The following is a 19,899-nucleotide window of genomic DNA, read 5'->3' as shown; positions in this document are numbered from 1 at the left end:
TCACCAAACGCCCTAAAGAGTAGGGGCCTAGAGCCGAAAACTCAATTGGTGTCTCTCACATGGGTGGCAGCGACTCAATTACTGGAGCCATGACCTGCTACATCCCAGGGAACACACTGGCAGGACACTGAAATCTAAAGGGGAATCAGGACTTGAATCCAGGAACTTCAACATGGAATGCCAGTGTCGCAAGTGGTATCTTGACTTCGCTAAATGCGCACCCTAGGAACACACAACTTGTCCTCTCTGCCCTTGGCAGTGGGGGGGGGGGCACGATGGGGTGGAGGGTTGGGGGAAATCCAGCCCTGCAAACAGAATAGGACCTGGAGTCCATGGCTGCAGGACTACTCCATCAAAGCATCTGCACGCAGCAACAAGGTGTCCACACTGGTGAGCAATACCCAGGCCAAAGGATGCAGGAGCAAGTGCCACACACACTCAGGAAAGCTGCTACAGGCCAGCCCTGCAGAGCAACCCTCCCACCCCACTCCTCCAGCCATAGTAGCCCATCTGTCAATTACTACTGCCCAAGTGCACCTTGTGGGAAGGGGCAGATTCCATGTTAAGAGCTCACTATTGGGGCTGGCTCTGAGGCACAAGGGGTTAAAGCCATGGTGTACAGCACTAGCATCCCATATGGGCACCGGTTCGAAGTCCTGGCTGCTCCACTTTCAATCCAGCTCCCTGCTAATGTGCCTGGGAAAGCAGTAGAAGATGGGACAAGTGCTTAAGCCTCTGCCACTCACATAGGAGACTCAGAAAAAGCTCCTGGCTCCTGACTTCAGCCTGGCTCAGCCCAAGTCATTGCTGCCATTTGGGAGTAAACCAGCAGATGGAAGATTCTCCTCTCTCTCCTTCTCTCTCTGTAACTCTGCCTTCAAATAAATAAATATTAAAAAAAAAAAAAAAAAGCTCACTGCCTGGTTCAAAGACTGGTTCTAAGCTTTCTCAGCTGGGGGACCTCGAACAAACTTCTTAAGCCCTTCCACACTGAGAGGTTTTGAAGATTTAAATGAGTTAATACCAGGGAGACAGAATGTGGGTGGTGATTGTTAGGTATTATTAGGTACTAAGAACGTTTAGATGCCTCATAAGGCATCTAAGAACACTGGGGCCTCAAAGGTTCTTTCAAGTCCAAAGAAAGGGAGTGTTCTAAGGGAAGCATTGGGACCCCAGGACAGCCCCAAATCCTACAGCCCCTCACAGCCGTGAGAGGGGCAACAACCTGCTCCAAGACGCAGGTGGACTGTGGTCCATGGGCAGATACTGTGTGATATCCCCCAGCTACGACAGATTCCCCAGCCCTCCCCAAGGGCCCAGCACAAAGAAGGGCACTCTGACGGCGGAAAGAGTAAGGCCATCAAACTGCCGAAGCCGAAACCCTGTGCACATTCCCGGGGAGTGTTTCCTAGAGGGCACCAGCCAGTCCCCTTTATGATTATAATAAAATGCTTGGATGCTGCTGGTGGCTGTGCCCCCCACCCCAAACCAGTCTCTGGGGCTCTGGGAAAGCAGGGCACCCTCTCTCTGGAAGAACTTCCCCAGCAGGCAGCCTATCTGTTTCATCAGCCATCAGCGAATCACAGAGATTAATGGTTCCATTTGCAGCTGCCTAATGGTGTTCTGGGGAGCCGCTCCCTTCTGTCGTTTGCCCCCCGGGGTTGGCCTGGGGATTTGCAGTTCATGGGGCAGGTAGAGGAGCCCTTTGTTTCCCCTGGACTAGGTGTGTTAAGGCTGCTGTTCCTCTATCAGGTCTCTGTGTCTTAATCTCTGTCTTGCCCTGATGGAATGTCCCTTCCTCTACAGGCTTCTATCACACCAGGTATCGAGTATCTAGAAACAAATAGCTACAGTGAATGCCCAGCTTGCTTCTTCCAAGGAACCAGTCCCTAAGGAGGTAGCTATCTACAGTTAGCTTAAAACAAGAACATGAAACAACAGCCTGGTTACCAGTATGCTTCCTATCTTTTCGCGGTACTGATAGCTCCGTTTGCTCCTTTGCTAGGGACATGAGAAGCAGTAAGATTGGAGGAAAGCGTTTGATTTTGTGCATTAGTTTCCCCTGAAGCCTCCTTCGCTTCCCCTCAATCTCTACACGTCTGTTCGTGCTCTGTGCACTGCACTTGCTAAGACCCTTGTTCTTCCTTTCGGGGAAGCACTTGTTCAGTGCCAACAACACGCTCGCACAGTTGTATACGCATCTGCCAAACAAAACCCAGAAACTGTAGCGCAGAGAGCCTGAAGCCTACCCGCTGTTGGCAGCTCCCGTGCCCGCTGATGTAGCCCCGAGAACAGAGGCAGTTTTGCCTCGGCCATTGGCCCTGAAAAGTCCTCAAAAGAAGGAAAGCTGTTGACTGCAGTCTCCTCACGGACATTTACTGCCCTGTGGAGGGGGGCTTCTCCAAAGAGCAGGGGGCAAAACAGAAAGTTTCCGGCCAGAGGCTGCCTCGAGCTTCTGCTTACAGATCTCAGCTGGTTTTGCTGAAAAACCAAGGAGCTGGGACAATCTGGTTCCCACTTCTCACGTTCTCCTTTGTGGATATGGGTTGCCTCCAAGAATTTAAGGCATTAGAAGCTTCCCCATGCCTCGTTCCTGGAGTACACATCCTGTTCTGCTTGTCTTGGTAGCAAGGTACTGACTGCTTGTGTTTGGACTGCCTTCCCAAGGGTGTTGGTATAGTGGGTCACCTTGGAAGACAGAGGGGTGCATCTCTTTTCGAAGTTTACCTCTCATTATACAAAGGATCTTCAAGAAGTTTACGTAAGGGGTGGACATTCAGCCCAGCAGTGGAGTAATCAGGTTCATTATGCAGTTCTGTTTCCTGCAAATGCAGACTCTGAGAGACAACAGGTGACAGTCATCAGGGGTAGGCAAGCAGTTAGCTGGGTGTGCTGAGCTGAAACTCACAAGTGCCCATATAATTCTTCTAACTGTGTCAATCAAAATGCCCCCTTTCCCAGGATGCACCTGCTTCATCTAGGAGCTAAGCAGGGACATCATGAAAATACAGATATTGGAACTTGTGGAGATGCCATATGATCCCCAGTTAGTTTCACACCTGGAGACCCCAGACCCAGCCTCATAAAAGAGACCAACACTGGGGGGAAGGTCACTCTCCTCTCTTCTGCCCTAGACCCTGGCTGGAGAGGCTGTCGGGTGCTCTCTCCTGGCCAATGCCTACTCATAAGATATTTCTGTGTGTGGGGCAGCCCATGCCCGTGTGTGTATGTATGTGTGTGTGTGTGTGTGTGTGTATGCTTTCTCAGATTTTAAGTAAACTGTATCACTCTGTACAGCTTCTATGTGTCAACATTCAGAATGTGTGTCTGCATGACAAAAGCCTGGAAGGAAATTGATATACCCCTTGCCCTCACCTTCACTCAAGTAGTTGATTTTCTTGCTACCCATGTGAGAGACTTGCATTGAGTTCTGGCCTCAGCTAGGCCCAGGGCAATTGGGAAGTGAATCAGAGCTTGGGAGGAGGATGGGAGTTCTCCCCACCCACATCCCTTACCTCTCTCTTTCTCTCTCTTCTTTTCTATCTCTGTCTCTCTCCCCCTCCCCTTGAATAAATAAATATAATTTTTTTAAAAAGAAATTTTTAGGGGTTGACACTGTGGCATAACAGGTAAAACTATCATTGTGATGCTGGCATCCCATATGGATTCTGGTTCAAGTCCAAGCTGCTCCACTTCCAATCCTGTTCCCTGCTAATGCACCTGGGAAAGCTGTGGAAGATGTGCCAAGTGCTTGGCCTCCTGCACCCACATGGGGGATCTGGATGAAGCTCCTGGCCCCAACCTGGCCATACCCTGGCTGTTGTGGCCATTTAGGGATTGAACCAGCAGATGGAAGATATGTGTGTGTATGTGTGTGTGTGTGTGTGTAACTCTGCCTTTCAAATAAATATAATAAATTATTTTTTAAAAAAGAAACTTTTAAAAAACATTTCAGGTAAATGTGTATTATGAAAACCGTACCTGGACTTCAAAAACTGTTGTACCCAAATAAACTTATCTTTAAATTCTATTTATCTACGACCTTTGAAGTACCCTCAGAAAAGATTCAGTTTCCTTAAACTCATGAGTCATCTCCTGTAATAGAACCCAAAGCCCTAGCCTCTGGCCCTCTTATCACTCTGTAAGGACTGAGACTCAAAGAATCATTGCAAAAATGCTGCTACTCTGGCTACTGCCTCTCCTCTGAGAGCTAGACTGTCCATAACCCCAGGCAAGAGTCTCATGTCTTGTACCACAGCAGACTGACTTGTTAGCTTACAGGCGGGCTAAGTCTCTGATTCTTCCCAGTTGTTGACAGTATTGTTGCACAACCTCAAAAACCCTGGTTCTGCTCACATGATATGCAGCAAACTAATCACTGACACGGGGTGGTGGAAGAAGGTGGAGGTTTTCTGAGGTTCACAGAGCTTGGAGTTGGGAAGCAAAAGCCCTCACTCAGTTCATGAACTCCCAGAGGGACTGAGGATGGTGAATCTTACAGATTAAAGCTGAGGTTGAGCAGTGGTGATCAGCTCAAGCCATCCTCTCTTTCATTGGTCGGTGATAGGAGTCAGTGTGTTTCTTTTATGACTGCCAATCCCCCGGCCAGCCTGGAGTCTATCAGTAGATGTGTGATGTTGTGTTTGAATAGGCCTCGGGTTTCTCTAAGTTATTTCAGAATAGAGCCTAGCTAGCCTTAGGATGTTAACTACAAAGGTGATCATTGAATCTGGAGTTGTCCAGATTCAGGGTCTTACCCTGACTCTTGTGCCACTTCCCTGTAATGAGCTAATTTTTAGCAAGAATCTGAACTGTGATCGAAGTGCAGATGGGAAACTAAACTGAGGGAGAGAAGCTGAGGCCTGACAAAGTCTCCTTCAAAGGCACTGGGGATAGGGGCTCCATGTCAATGTTATGAGGACAGCAAGTATCATGCTATATTTTAGCAGACTAGAACAACCATGTAATCTACTCTTCCAATGAAGTGAGGAGCCATGGCTCTGTCTTCTAGGCATGCCAATGAATACCTTGATGAAGGTTTACTAAGAGGTGCTTGTGACCATCAGCAGCAAGAGCCAGCTAACATTCTGCCTGGATCAGGTTACAGAATCCCATCAAATGCTGTGACACAGGACTGGGGTCTATTGTTGTGTTTGCCCTAACAGAATACCACAGCCTGATTAATCCATGATGAACAGAAATCTATTTGGCTCACAGTTCTGGAACCTACAAATTCCAAATCCAGGGGCCACACCTGGTGAGGGCCTTAGTGGCTTCGTTGTAACATGACAGAGGGTATCACATGACGGGAGAGTATACACAAAAGACAATGAGAGAGGGCTGAATTCACTTTTATAGCAAACCCATTCTCACAATAACACACACACTTCTGCAATAACAACATTAAGCTATTCATGAGCACAGAGCCTGCTCACCTAGTCACCTCTTCAAAGTCCCACCCCTCAGCTCTATCATATTGGGGATTAGGTTTCCAATACGGGAACGTTGAGAGACACATTGAAATCATGGCAAGTTCTAAGACAAGAATGCTTTTAGGCTTCCTGGCTCACCAGAATATCATATTCTGCAAGAGTATATTTCCATCCAGTGCACATAAATCAAATATTAATCAACTCCCCAATAAAAAACATTTGTAGCATCCCTTAGAATAATTTAAATGTTTACCCTACTCTAGGATTTTATTGCACCCTACAAATCACACACAGATCACACTGTCTGTTCTCATGTATGTTAAATTACTTTATAACACTTTAATGTAGGTGGTTTGTGTTTTGAAGATACATATTCTGGAGCATGCAGCTCTTCCCTCTTTCCCTTCTCTTGGGCTCTCACTGCTGCAAGAGAAGAAACACTGGTCAACAGTCTCTGACTAGCAGAGCCTGGGGTCTTCCGGGGAACTGGCCTGCTGATGATCCCAGGGACTGATGGTTCTCAGGGAACTTATACCATTGAAATCCAGTTTAAAACTATAATAACCTCCTCTACCTCTCTCAATCTTGTTGCCTAGCTCCTTTGCTAGCTCCAAGTCTTGAAACACATTCATTCATTCATTCAACAAATATTTAAGCACCTGTAAACAATGTAATGACTCAATACCGTATTTTGCTGTTACATCAGCTTCTGTCTTCTGGCTACACAGATGACTTCAGCAAGTATTGCAGAAGCAGAATTGCAGTTCTTTCCTGTTGCAGAGTAAATAACTTTCTCTAAAGATCTATTCAAAAGGCAGACTGACAGAGAGAGGAGACACCAACACACATCTTCCACTCACTGGTTCACTCCCCGAATGCCCACGACAGTGGGTCTGGGACAGGCAGAAGCCAGGAGCCAGGAACTCTTTCTGGATCTCCCATGTGGGTGGCAGAGGCCCAAGCACATAAACCATTGTCTTCTGCCTCCCAGAAGCATTAGCCGAGACTGGAACCAGCGCTCCAATATAGGATGTGGGGGTCCAAAGAGGCACCTTAACCCACTTTGCCGCAACACCCGCCCCCAATATTAAATAACTTTCAAAATCTTTGTGACCTTGTTATGTGGTAGCCTCTAAGTACACTTCTATGAGGCAGGCTATCTCAGGGTTACGGAACAGAAAGCCTTGAAGACTGAATTATTATTTAGTAAATTGATTTAAACACATCAAGGTATAAGGGGAACCAAATGGGTCTGGTTACACACATAGGATAAGGGAAAGCAAGCTGGAAAGGCCACACCACCTGGATCTCACTCGTGCATTCACAGGAGTCTTTCTTGCACTTGAATCTTTGCTGGTGTGATCATAATGATCCAAACTGGGGTTTGAGCAAGAGGGAGGGCCCAGCAGGTAGAAGGGGCCTGGAGCCAGAGATGCTCTCTTACTCCACCAGACATGAGTGAGGTGCGCTGGCAACAGTTGTCGGCTGCTGAACAATCGCAAATTTTATCTGGATTTCTGGGCCCAGGTACATGTGAGACCACCGTAGGGCTACAATGTCTGTCCCTGATGTGTGTCAATTTAAGTGTTGGGTTGCTGTCAGCCTTGCACTGAACCAATCTTATGCCTTAATCTTTATTCTTGGTCTAAAACTAGCTACCTTGTCTGTTCCTTATACATTCCGTTCCACTTGTAACATGCCTTTCAGGTTACTCACTGCCTGTGTTTAATATACCTTAGCAATTCTGCCTTATTTTTCTCAAGTTGCTTGCTTCCTCATTATCTGCCTGCCTAAAGCATGCAGTGAGTTCTACTTATATCACAAAAGCTACTGGCCTGCCTACATAGTCATGTATGCTTGACAAATCTCAGGAGTTGCAAACATCTTATTTATTTTTCTTGTATTATTTGAATATTCTGTATAATATAACCTATACTTAGTACAAATATGCTAAATTTAAAAATGATACATATACTGATTATTAGCTGATAAGGATATGTATGTATATGAACAATAATTGGAAGATAATACATAAAATTAGAAAAATATGCTAGGATAGTGATTTCATGGATAACTTTTGTTTTAAAACTTGCTTTGATCTTGTTTATATAGTATTTTTAGTAGCACTTATTACTTCTAAATAACAATCCACATTTACTATAAAACACTCCTTTCTGAGTAAGATCTCAGGTAAGGAATATTTAGCTGCAAAACTTACCTTAAGATTAAAGGATTTGATGAAATAAATTGAATTCTCAGAGAAGCATATAGACCATGAACCATTTACTTCTCTTAAAAAAGGCTGTAATGATCCATGTTTTTATACTTTTAATAAAAATTTTTTAAAGATTTATTTATTTGAAAGGCAGAGTTAGAGAGAGAGAGAGACAAATAGAAAGAAATCACCCATTTGCTGGTTCACTCCCCAATGGCCTCAACAACCAGGCCTGGGCCAGGCCAAAGCCAGGAGCCAGGAACTTCTTCCAGGTCTCCCACAGGGGTGGCAGGGGCTCAAGCACTTGGGCCATCATCTGCTGCTTTCCCAGGCATATTAGCAGGGAGCTAGAGCAGAAAGTGGAGCAGCCAGGACATGAAGCAACGTTCATATGGGATGGATGCTGGCATCACAGCTGGCTGCCTAATTTGTGATGCCACAACACTGACCCCTATAACATAATTTTTATGCAATACATTTAGCTATGCTTTTTTGCTTATATTTAAAAGTAGCTACTGAATACCACCTATCTTGCAAAACCTTTCTGTAATTATTGTAGGTCCAGTTGAAATTTCATGGTAATACAGAGGAAATTGAAATCACCTACATGTTTTGGCATGAGATGCTCCCGTCTGTGATTGAATAAAGCAAAGCTAGTACCATGGCGCTCTCCCTATGTTTATTAACTTCTGAGCCATTTGCAGAATTTCAACAGCCCTCGGGAATTATGACACAGTTCAGTCTCTTCTGATTTTATTTATGCTATGAATTCGTCTTTCAAAAGACACAGGTTTAAAAGGAGGTTGTGACTTCAAACATCTAAGAAACTTTTAAAAACATAACCAATCTCAAACTGAAGAAATCATCACTTTTCAAGATACGGGGTTCAGAGATGGGAGGCCCTGCACAGTTTCCCACTAAGGACCTGCCAAACCCATGTGCAGTTTAGTGAGACCTGAGCTGTCCTTTCGTCGAATAACCCAGCAATTTACCTCCCCACATGATGTTATGGACAGATAGACCCATTCATATCTTATCTTTTAGGTTTTGCTGAACTGCCCAAGTTGAAGAGTGTGTAACTTGAGCAAGGACAGACGGCTTGAAGTTCTCAGATGCCAAGGAAAACATTCAGAACATTCCTGATAAGTATGGGGGTCATCTTTTTACAGCACTCAGATGCTTAAGCAACTGAAAGGACCATTACATGCAGAACTCACTTTTTGTGTTAAATCTGGGCCAGTTGATCTAGAGCCTCTTTCCAAGTATTTGCCATGAAAAAAAAAAAAAAAAAAAAAAGCTGCTGTCCATCAAGCTGGTGTGGCAAAGGCAGTAGTTCTGGTGAAGTCACACTGCATTTTTGTTTGCTCAAAGACAACCTTTTTTTTTTTTTTTTAAATCACATTCTGTGTACAAAGAACATTTTAAAAAAGCTTTGTTTTAGACAAAAACCAATTATCAAGCACTATGAATTTAGTATTAGTTGGTAAGTGATAGTAGGCACACAGTGGTGAAACTTACCTATTTGTTTTAAACATTATTATGGAAGTATTCCTCTTAGAAGGTGATTCCAGGCCAGCGCCGTGGCTCACTAGGCTAATCCTCCGCCTGCAGTGCTGGCATCCCGGGTTCTAGTCCCCGTTGGGGCACCGGATTCTGTCCTGGTTGCTCCTCTTCCTGTCCAGTTCTCTGCTGTGGCCCAGGAAGGCAGTGGAGGATGGCCCAAGTGCTTGGGCCCCTGCACCCGCATGGGAGACCAGGAGGAAGCACCTGGCTCCTGGCTTCGAATCAGCGCAGTGCGCCGGCCGCAGCAGCCATTTGGGGGGTGAACCAACGGAAGGAAGACCTTTCTCTCTGTCTCTCTTTCTCTCTCTCTCTCACTGTCTAACTCTTCATGTCAAAAAAAAAAAAAGTGATTCCAATTGGGCCATCATGTTTTGTACCATTTTAAAGTCTCACTGTGGAGCCAGCGCCGTGGTATAGTGGGTTAAGCTGCCACCTGCAGCACCAGCATCCCATATGGGCTCCAGTTAGAGTCCTGGAGGTTCCATACCTGGTCCAGCTCTCTGCTAATGTACCTGGGGGAACAGTAAAAGATGGCCTCAAGTATTTGGGCTCCTGCACCCATGTGGAAGACCTGGAAGAAGTGCCTGGCTCCCCGCTCCTGCCTGCGGATCGGCCCAGCTGGGGAGTGAACCCAAGCATGGAAAACTTCTCTGTCTCTCCATCTCTCTCCATAACTCTGTCTTTCAAGAACATAAATAAATCTTTTTCAAAAAGTCTCACTATAATTGCTGCTAGAGAGATTTTGTATGAAGAAAAGAACATCAGGATTTATAATTAAGCCTTGTTTGATCACCTACTTTGTTCTCTGAATCTGACTTCTATGGACGTTGGCTAATTTCCTAGAATTAATTCACTTCCCAGTGTAAAGATTGGCCTCCACTGAGTATATTTAGAGAGAATGCCAGAGGGGCAAGAGGACTTTCAATATGCTTCGAAGCTAATTTGTGAAGGTTAACACTTACTTACTTGGATGAGTATGTGCTGGTGTGTTGTGCTTGTTGAAAAAGAAATTTGGTCCCTTACCTCAGAGCCTCCCCCTCTCCATTCTGAGAATAAGGGAGCAGTCCTAGCAGAGGGGAGTCTCTCACGGAGCATCACTCCAGAGGAGCAAGAATACGGTGCTACAGGAGTCAGAGGGCCTCCTGCGGGGAATGGTGCATTGTGCAGATAACACACTATTTTCTGGGGCCCCACACCTGCTCCAAAATAGCCATGTGAGGTGTTCCCTGCAAAGGGGCACTTCTAACCCTTCTCTGTTTATTTTCTCACCATGAAAAATGGAACTCGCAGCTTGATGGAACCCAGTATCCTTTTACCACTTGCTGGGGCCAAAAAGAAACCCAAGACCAATGACAAGATGAGATTACCCAGTGCCTGGAGGATGGATCAAGGACTAAAACGCAAATCAGAACATAGGCTTCGCAGCCCTCAATTTGTTAGTTTGCTAACTAAAAGGAAAACCTGGAGGAGTTTCTAAATAAAAACAAGTTGGTTTACCTTGAGCCAAAGTGTGAAATCAGGGCCATGGGATTCCTTTGTTTTCAAGTCTTGGTAGCACTCCATTGACAATTGTCCCAAGGACTGAGTAGTAGGTTAGTTCACAGAACAAGCCATGCCTCTACACACACCTGTTCCTTCTCAGGATAAAAGAATCCCAAAAGCAGAATCTCAAAGGCAGGTCATGAACCAAAGCCTTCCCCTGCCTGGTCCTTGCTGCTGACTCCTTGACTTGTGACCATGACCACCTGGAGAGTACAGAAAGGACCTACCCAAGGATTTCCATGCAAATCTATCATTGTAGGATTCTATTTCTTCTCCACCCCATTGGAAATCATGCAAAATACACCCTCTTTCTGGTCCAGCGGAAGATCATTGCAAGACCCCAGAGGGTTAGCTAAGCTAAGGGACAGTGTCCTTGGCAACTTGGTTAACTGGACTCGGGCTTTCCCTCCAGGCAGTCCCTGTTCTGCCGCTCTGCCCCACCCCCACACAGAGGACGGTGCTCCTGCCCAGCAAGTTCTTCATTCCACTGCTGGCTGAAACCGAGCTTTCTTTGAACTTAATTTCTCAGAGAAAACAAGGGCCTGTTTGCCAGGCCCAGGACCCACTTTTAGGATTTACAGCCCTCCAGCAGCCTTTTACTTCTTTATCCTGGACTGAACAACTGCCCTGACCTCTGCCCCAAAAATTCCCCAGGGAGCCTGCCAGGGACAACTGCTCAGCGTCCCTAAGCTGCCTCCACTCCCAACACGTTCCTCTCTCTTTCTCCCTGTTCTCCCTCCATAAAATCTTCCTTCCAAGTTTCAGGCTTTATCACTCTGTCTTCTCCCAGGGAAAAACCTCAGCATCCCAACAAGAAGTGCCCTAAACCAACCAGGGGTCACTTTCCATTCCCTCCAATAAATATCCAGTCTAACCTAGCCACACAGAAATGAGCACGTGTAAACTACACCTGTTTCCTGGTGTTTTCATCCCAAAACGTCCATTGATAAATATTTGTGGAGAAGAAAATCTCCAGGTTTCTCTCCTGACCAGACAGCCTAGTAAAAGTCACGTGGGATTAACCCCTAACAAGGAAGCCATCAGTAACTCAACAAGACACTTCATAAACACTGGCATTATGCTCATTTATCCCTTCGGTTGCCACAAGGGTCAAGCCATTCCCTTCCACCCAACACTGATGCCTCCACTTTACAAGTATACTGCCACACATTTCTGGTCTTAAAGCCCGTGGAGCCTGCACACTTCTTCCAAATCTCTCTTGCAAATCCCTACAAGACATGGCTACACTGGATGTACAGACACAGAAAAGAAGCCTTTATAACCTAGACTTATAGCCTACATCTACTTAGAGCCTACATCTACTGCCAACCAGTGCTACTCCCAGTTTCCTTTGTGGCTTGTTTCAAAGGTAGATTCCTGGACCCCATGTGCAATGGATATTCTGTAGCAGACACACGATTCTGAGGAACACTCCCATATAAACATATTATAAATGCCTGGAAGCCAGGGGCGACTGGTGTGTGCAGTGATGATAAATTCCTCTTCCTCCACTTGCCACTGTCTCTTTTCCTAACTAAAGTTCTGTGTGTGTAGCCTGGTCATTAGCTCCTCTGCTGAAGCTAGTGAAACGCTGACTTTCATCTAGCCATTAGTTGAGAGACGGAAGATCACGTCGCTACTTCCCCACTCCACTGCTGTCCCCGAAGATGTGCTTCTCACATTCTCTTAGGATGACCTGGCTGTTTAAAGCAGGACACCCAGCCCTAAACCCAGTTATCCAGCTAAGGGATTTGGAAATACCACCCCAACATTCCCCCACTGAACTGTTGGGGAGCCTCCCTCCAGGCTTTCCTGGCTACTGCAGGCCACTGAATGTGAGGTGAATGCAGGAGAGTTACCTTAGCTACCCCAGTGCCCACCACCCCAGGTTCCAGATGACTAGAGAAGCCCACTCCAAGGGGCATCACTCCAGCCTGGAGAAATGTTCAAAGGTGCGTCTGTGTTTTGTTTGATCTGGTCACAATTTTTCAATTTATACTAGCATTTTTATGACAGCAGGAAAATAGTTTAAGGATATCAAAATGGCATGTTGTGTATGTGTGTTTTTACTTTAAACATAAGTGAACAAGAAGGCCACTGCAGTTGCAAAGTTTTACTACACGCAGTTGAGCTTATTTAAAAAAAAATCTTAATGTGTCTGTGCAATGTAGTATACTGTATTAAGGATTAAAGCTAACATCTATTGAATTAATTGTGCACACATTGCTTAAAGTACTGAATGTATACTGACATATTAAAACAACACAACACCCCTATAAGGGAAGTGTTATAATTATCCTCGATTTGTAAATAAAGGAAATGGTCCTTAGAGAAAATAGGAACATTATGCAGGTCATACTTACACAGGGCCAGACCTCCATGCGGGTGATGCAATCAACTCACATTCTGTCACATTGCAAGGCTCTCCATCCCCTTGAGAGCTTGCTTTTGTGTGAAATTTTTACCATGGAGATCATAAAGAGACTTTGGAAGACTGGTTCATTTTAAATGGCTTCAGTGGTTTTCAAGAAGCTATAGCTGATATTGTGAACAGGATATTTCTTCATTGTGCAGTACTATAGAGAATTTTAAAGATGTTCAACACCCTTAACCCCAGGATATTAATTTCTAGGGGCAGCATGCAATCATTATAAAGCCAAAAATATTGAAAAACATCTCACGGGGGGTCCAGTGGTGTAGTGTAGTGAGATAAGTGGCTGTTGCAAGGCTAGCATCCCGTATCAGAGTCACAGATGAGTCCCAGCTACTCCACTTGCAATCCAGCTCCCTGTTGATGCACCAGGGAAGACAACGAAAGATATCTCTCCTGCAAGAGACCTGCATGGAGTTCCTGGCTCCTAACTTTGGCCTGATTCAGACCTGGCTGTTGCAGCTATCTGGGGAGAGAATCAGGGATGAAAGATCTCTCTCTGCCTGTCCCTATCTCCCTGTGTCACTCTGCCTTTCAAATAAATAAATAAGTCTTTTTTTAAAGAACAAAAGAGAAAAAATGTGTCTCATGAGGTCAGAGATTACCTTGGAGGAACAGAGGAAGAGTTTTCAATTTAGTCCCATGAAACTACATCATTTGGTTAAAACTTATTAAAGACAGCAAAAGAATTGAGCATACATCAGCCATGTTTGGATGGGAAAGGAACCAGAGAAAGGCTTGATGTTGGTCTGATTCACTGTTTGCATATGTAGTGGTAATGCTAGACACTTGTGTTACAAAGTACAAGGGAAAGAATATGAGAGTGCACGCCCTAGAGACTTGGCTGGAATCTGTCACACGAAGATTCACAATTTATCAGCACGTGTTAGTTAACCTCTCCAAAATCTCAATTCCCTCAGCTGCGACATGGGGTAGTAATAACTGGCTAAATGACAAGGCTGATAACCAGGTACCTAGAGCAAAGCACTGAGCACAAGGAGTGTCTAAACCAACGTGAACCCCCTTCCCCATCCCTCCTTTTAGCACTAAAGCAGAGGTCAAAGCTGTGGGTTTCAGTTCGGCCTTACATATGACGGTCATCTCTTCACACCTCTGAAACTCAGGGTCCTTGCCCATAAGAAGAAAGAGAACCAAACTCTTTCTCTCTCTCTCTCTCTTTCTTTCTTTCTCTCTCTCTCTCTCTCTCTCTTTCTTTCTTTCTCTTTCTTTCTCTTTCTCTCTTTCAAAGATTTATTTATTTATTTGAAACTCAGAGTTACACAGAGAGAGGAGAGGTAGAGAGAGAGAGAGAGGTCTTCCATTCAATGATTCACTCCCCAATTGGCTGCAACCGTCGGAGCTGCGCCGATCTGAAGCCAGGAGCCAGGAGCTTCTCCCCAGTCTCCCACATAGCTGCAGGGGCCCAAGTACTTGGGCCATCTTCTACTGATTTCCCAGGCCATAGCAGAGAGCTGGATCGGAAGTGGAGCAGCCGGGTCTTGAACCGGTACCCGTATGGGATGCCAGCACTGCAGGCCAGGGTGGTAACCTGCTGCACCACAGCATCAACCCCCCAAACTCTTTCTAAACACAGTGATCTGAATGTTGGAGAACAGGTAAGCTAGGGCAAGAAGAAAACGACATAGGTGAGCAAGCAGCCACTACAAGGAAAACTCTCCATGCCACCTGATCTCCAACGCCAAGAGCAGCTGCAGAACTCATGAAAAACTCTTTCAGGCCTGATTATGGGCATGAAAATGACACCTTACGAGAATGTGCGCTTCCACACCACACAGTGCACGTGCCCCTCCCCAGGTACCACTGCTCTGGCGGCTCCTCCACCCAGGGCTCCACCATGCTCCCAGTGCCAAAATCCCCCTTCCTTCCCCCAACCAGGGCCCATCCCACCCCAATGGCAGTGCCCTGCTCTCAGGACACTCCTGGAAACACGATTCAGTGAGCCGTTCACACTGTGATGTGCATAAGGACAACACACTGGGTCAGGCCACACTCTCCGAGCAGCCACCTCTGGAGCTGCCCTGAACCACAGGCAGCTGCCACCAGCTCTCTTCCTGCCCCCAGTGATTCCAGGAAAAGAGGAGGGTTGAAGCCCATGGGACTCCAGGAGACCTCCTCATCTTGCAGTGTCCCAGTCGATAAACTCATTAACGTGGCCATCAGCGCACTAGAGTCACCTCCCTCAGTAACACCCTCCACAGCCATCCCGGATCCATCAAGCAGAGGGCAGCAGGCATTAATGCTGCTTCCATGCGCTCGCAGACTGAATCCAGACCTGGTGTCAGAGCTGAGAGCAGCGTTCCTGCCCATCCTGAGCCCGGAGGAAGCTCCCAGTCAGGAGCTATTTAGTCCCCAGGCAGTCCCCAAGTTCTCGGGAATGTTAAACCCCAGCCTGCAAGGAGACCTAAAGATCCATCCGTCTGAACTTCCATTTTATAGTGGAGGGAACTGAGGCCCAGGGAGGTGGGATGATGTACCCAGCACTGCATAGAGTTAGGGAAGAATGAAGGCCAGAGCCAAGCCCAGAGCCCCTGCCCAGAGCTCCTTCCTGCAACTCCTGCCTCCCAAGGTAGGCTAATGTCCTTAGCAGAAGCAAGGAAAGCAAATGAGCACAGCCCTTAGGTGCACGACATTGGGCAGAGGGCCTGTGGAAAAGCAGACCTAAAGAGAAACATCACACCTAAGTCTTTTCTCTGTCCTCTTTTGCTTATTCTGTCTTCAGGGGAATCGGTTTTATTTTAGAAAATCATGAGAATATTTGGGACTGGTAGATCACGGTGTTTTCATGGTCTGGTGACATGAATTGCCCAAAGGTGAGAGAGCATAGAAGACGGGAATGGGGAAAAGTGGGGGGAGAGGGAGAAAAGGCAGAAGGAGGAGGAGGAGGAAATGAAGGAGAAGAAGGAGGAGGAAGAGAAGGGGAGGAGGAGGCGGCAGAAGAGAAAGAAGTAGAGAGGACTGTTACCCAGCGCTGGCTAGGCGCTTCCTATGCAAGCCCCACTTACAGTCACTGACTCACTTAATCCTCACATCTCTATGAAGTGGGATCCTCACATCCCACCCCACAGATAAGGGCACACACACACACACACACACACACCTGGGCTTCAGCCATTACTGTAGCGAGCCCCTGGATTCCTGTAAAGTGTTTTCTAAATTTTCTTGAATGTTCATGTGCAGTACTAACTAAGATAATAAAAGGACAAGCGAGAGAGCCCATAGAGAGAACTGTGTTTCTTTGGCTAGGTTTCAATCCACCATCTGCTGAGCAGTCTCTTCTAAGAAGCTGCTAAGTTCGCCCCTTCTAAACCGCGGACCACAGTATGGAACGCATACTCCAACCTTCATTCTAGAACTCAGTCTGCAGCAGTAACTGCAGTGTCTCCTATTAACTACTGTAAAGAAGAAGCTGGTGTTTTCCAACAGTCTTTAAGGAGAAGCTCACCCTCAACCCTTTCCCTCCCTGTCCCTCACTCCCCAAAAGCACTGTCCTCCATCAGAGGAGACCTAGTACAACAAGAGCTTTTTTTAAAAAAAGTGTTTTTATGTTATTTGAAAGGCAGAGTTACAGAGAGCAGGCAAGACAGAGAGATCTTGCATTTACTGGTTCACTCCCCAAATGGCCTCAATGGCCAGGGCTGGGCCAGGTGGAAGCCAGGAGCCAGGAGCTTCTTCTGGGTCTCCTATGTGGGTGCAGGAGCCCAAGTCCGTGGGCCATCTTCCACTGCTATCCTAAGTACATTATCAGGGAGCAGGATTAGAAGTGGAGCAGCCAGGAATCAAACTGGTGCCCATATGGGATCCCAGCATTGCAGGCAGCAGCTTAACCCGCTGTGCCACAGTGCTGGTCCCAAGAGCTTTGTTTTTGATAAGAGTATCTATCACCGACAAAGAAAAAGCACAATGTGTTCTTGTATTGAGTCGGTCCCCCTTAATGAGCAATACACAAAAGATCATTAATTATAAGCCAGCCACTGTCCCATTCATATTTGCATTTCTAAAAGCTTCATTCTGTCCATTTGAAAAAGCTTTGCCCTGGCTTTTTCCAGGCTGGTAAGGAAATGATTGCACCCTAAGGCATCACTGGCATCAACGTTCAGTGCACAAGGCCTATATTTAAACCTCATAGCCTCTCCAGCCCAGGGTAAGGATGTTGAAAGACAGACTTGGCTCCATCCTTGATTCTCAGGACTGCAAAAGCAAATAACTAGGAGGAGAGGAGACAGCATCTGTGCTAATGGTGACGCCCCTGTCTTCTGAGCATTTATGTCAAGCACGAACACCATCTAAACAGGGTTTTGCTGAGTTCGGAGACTGTGTGCAGATGAAAAGAAAAGGAAATATTCTATTTAGAACGCCTCATTCTCCCTGGGAAATATGTATTGACTTGTCAAACTAAACCAACTCATGGAAGCCGCTTCTTCAGATGTGCTTTGTGGACTCAGCACACTGGGACTATTCTGGTGTTTGTGTTTGATATGACACAAAGTCTTCAAAGAATTACCTGTCTTTAAAAGACATGGACAGGCCTGTTCTCCCTGCGCAAGCAGTATGCAGTGCACTCTCAGAGGCTGGAGGACATGCTACCTGGGACTCCCAAGCCACACTGGTGATTTGCAGAAGAGGAAAAGGGAGGAGGTAGAAGGGTCCCACCTGGGGGCTCTTGGCAGGGGGTGGGGGGAGGTCCCTTCCTGGCCTAAAAAGATAAATGAGGTTATCTGAATAACAACTCATTCTTTTTTAAAAGATTTTATTTACTTATTTGAGAGGTAGAGTTATAGACAGTGAGAGAGAGAGACAGAGAGAAAGGTTTCCTTCCGTTTGTTCACTCTCCAAATGGCCCCAATGGCCGGAGCTGCACTGATCCGAAGCCAAAAGCCGGGAGCTTCTTCCTGGTCTCCCATGTGGGTGCAGAGGCCCAAGGGCTTGGGCCATCTTCTACTGCTTTACCAGGCCATAGCAGAAAGCTGGATTGGAAGAGGGGCAGCCGGGACTAGAACCGTTGCCCACATGGGATGCCGGCGCCGCAGCCAGAGGATTAACCTACTGCGTCACAGCGCAGGCCCCAGCAACTCATTCTTAATATCACCCTTCTGCCCACTGATTTTTAAAAGCTCTATATTATACACTGTAGTTTTCAATAAAACTGTACTCCCCACAGTTCGAATGGCCTGCATTATAAAGTGTATGTGCACCTGTCCTACCCCACCACAGCTGCTGATGGCCTCCCCAGCTACAATGCTGAGTTATTGGCACAGCCATGACTGGAAGCCCAAGCCCAGCCCTTCTTCATTGCACTTTTTTCTGTTCCTTAATGGGGATTGCATTGCAACACAGAGATAAACGCACCCTCTCTTAAGCTCTGATCATTCTGTTCACGTGAGTTAGGAGGAAAAGCCAAGTTTTCTGAACCACTATCCTCAAGGGGTTTGGGTTTGAAATACACCAGTTCTGGTCAGCATCTTCTGTGAGTGGTAAGCAGACAAATCTGCTGAGGCAACAGCACCGGGGCTGGCATATAGTAAGCACTCAACTAATGTCATGGAAATGAAGGGGAGACCAGCTGTCCTCTACAGAAAACACCACCAGGATTTTGCCTCTAGCAAGCCCACTTAACTCTTGGTGTTCCCTATCAGGGGTGGGTCTGCCCAGAATGTAGAAAAGTATGACAACTGAATGTCCCAAAAGCATTTTATGCTCCTAAGATTATGACACACACAGAAATGGATGCAACTGCCTGCATTTATAACTCCTAGGTAAACTGGGAGATGCTGTGGCATCCTGGGACATTGAGATGTATAGGGGAATCTCTTCCTTACATGCAACAAAGGAGAAACACGTGGAAGTATTTAGCAAAGCCATTAAGAACATGAGTTCCATAGGAATTAGTTGTTGTAGACATTAGGGTGAGTTGTTGAACCTCCCTAAGTCTCAGGTTCCTCCTCTAGGAAATTAATACAGTTACCATGTGAGATTGTTAGCAGGATTAAGGGACATTATGTGCTAGTAAATATGCAATAAATGTAAGCTATTAATCATAATAATCTTGATGGAATAATACAAAAGTCAAAGGAAAAGAAGAAACTTACATAGGTATAGATTTGGATTGTAAGGAATGAGGGCCCCAACCAACATGGCCTTTCTCCTACAGCTTGCTCCTGCTGGGACAAGGGTTCTCCAATTGGAATCTACACTGCCTTTAAACTCCTGGAAACTGAATGCAAACTCATGCATGTGTACATTCTTCTAAGAAAGGAGTCTATGGTTGTCACAAGATTATTAAAGGAGCCTGGCACCCTGGTGTCACATCCTTGCTGATTAGAACAAGTGAATCAGGACTCTCTGCTCTTGAGTTTAGGAAACTCTTAGTCTTGTTTCCAAACCTAAGTGTACACAACATCCCCTTTCTTCTTCAGACACAGGCTGAACTTATCAGAAAGAATTTTACCAAGGCACTAAGGAGAAATTTGAAAGGGAAATAAAGTGCATCCCATGGTGGGGGGTGGGGGGTGGGGGGTGGGGGGTAGGTCAAGTAGAGTGCAGTGCTCTGTATTGGTCGTAAGACAGCAACAGCACCGTGGTTAGGCCAACTTGCATGCATGTGGGCCTAGATTCCTTCCTCTCTTTTGCCCCTTGGAAGATCTTTTACTTAAAAGTGGAATTCTTTTAGAGGATTTTCCATCTGTATTGATGTGTTC

Source organism: Oryctolagus cuniculus, chromosome 14 (genome assembly GCF_964237555.1).
Source record: "Oryctolagus cuniculus chromosome 14, mOryCun1.1, whole genome shotgun sequence".
In the NCBI taxonomy this organism is placed as follows: Eukaryota; Metazoa; Chordata; class Mammalia; order Lagomorpha; family Leporidae; genus Oryctolagus; species Oryctolagus cuniculus.
The sequence above is the reverse complement of the archived record's forward strand: the minus strand, read 5'-3'. Positions refer to the sequence as shown.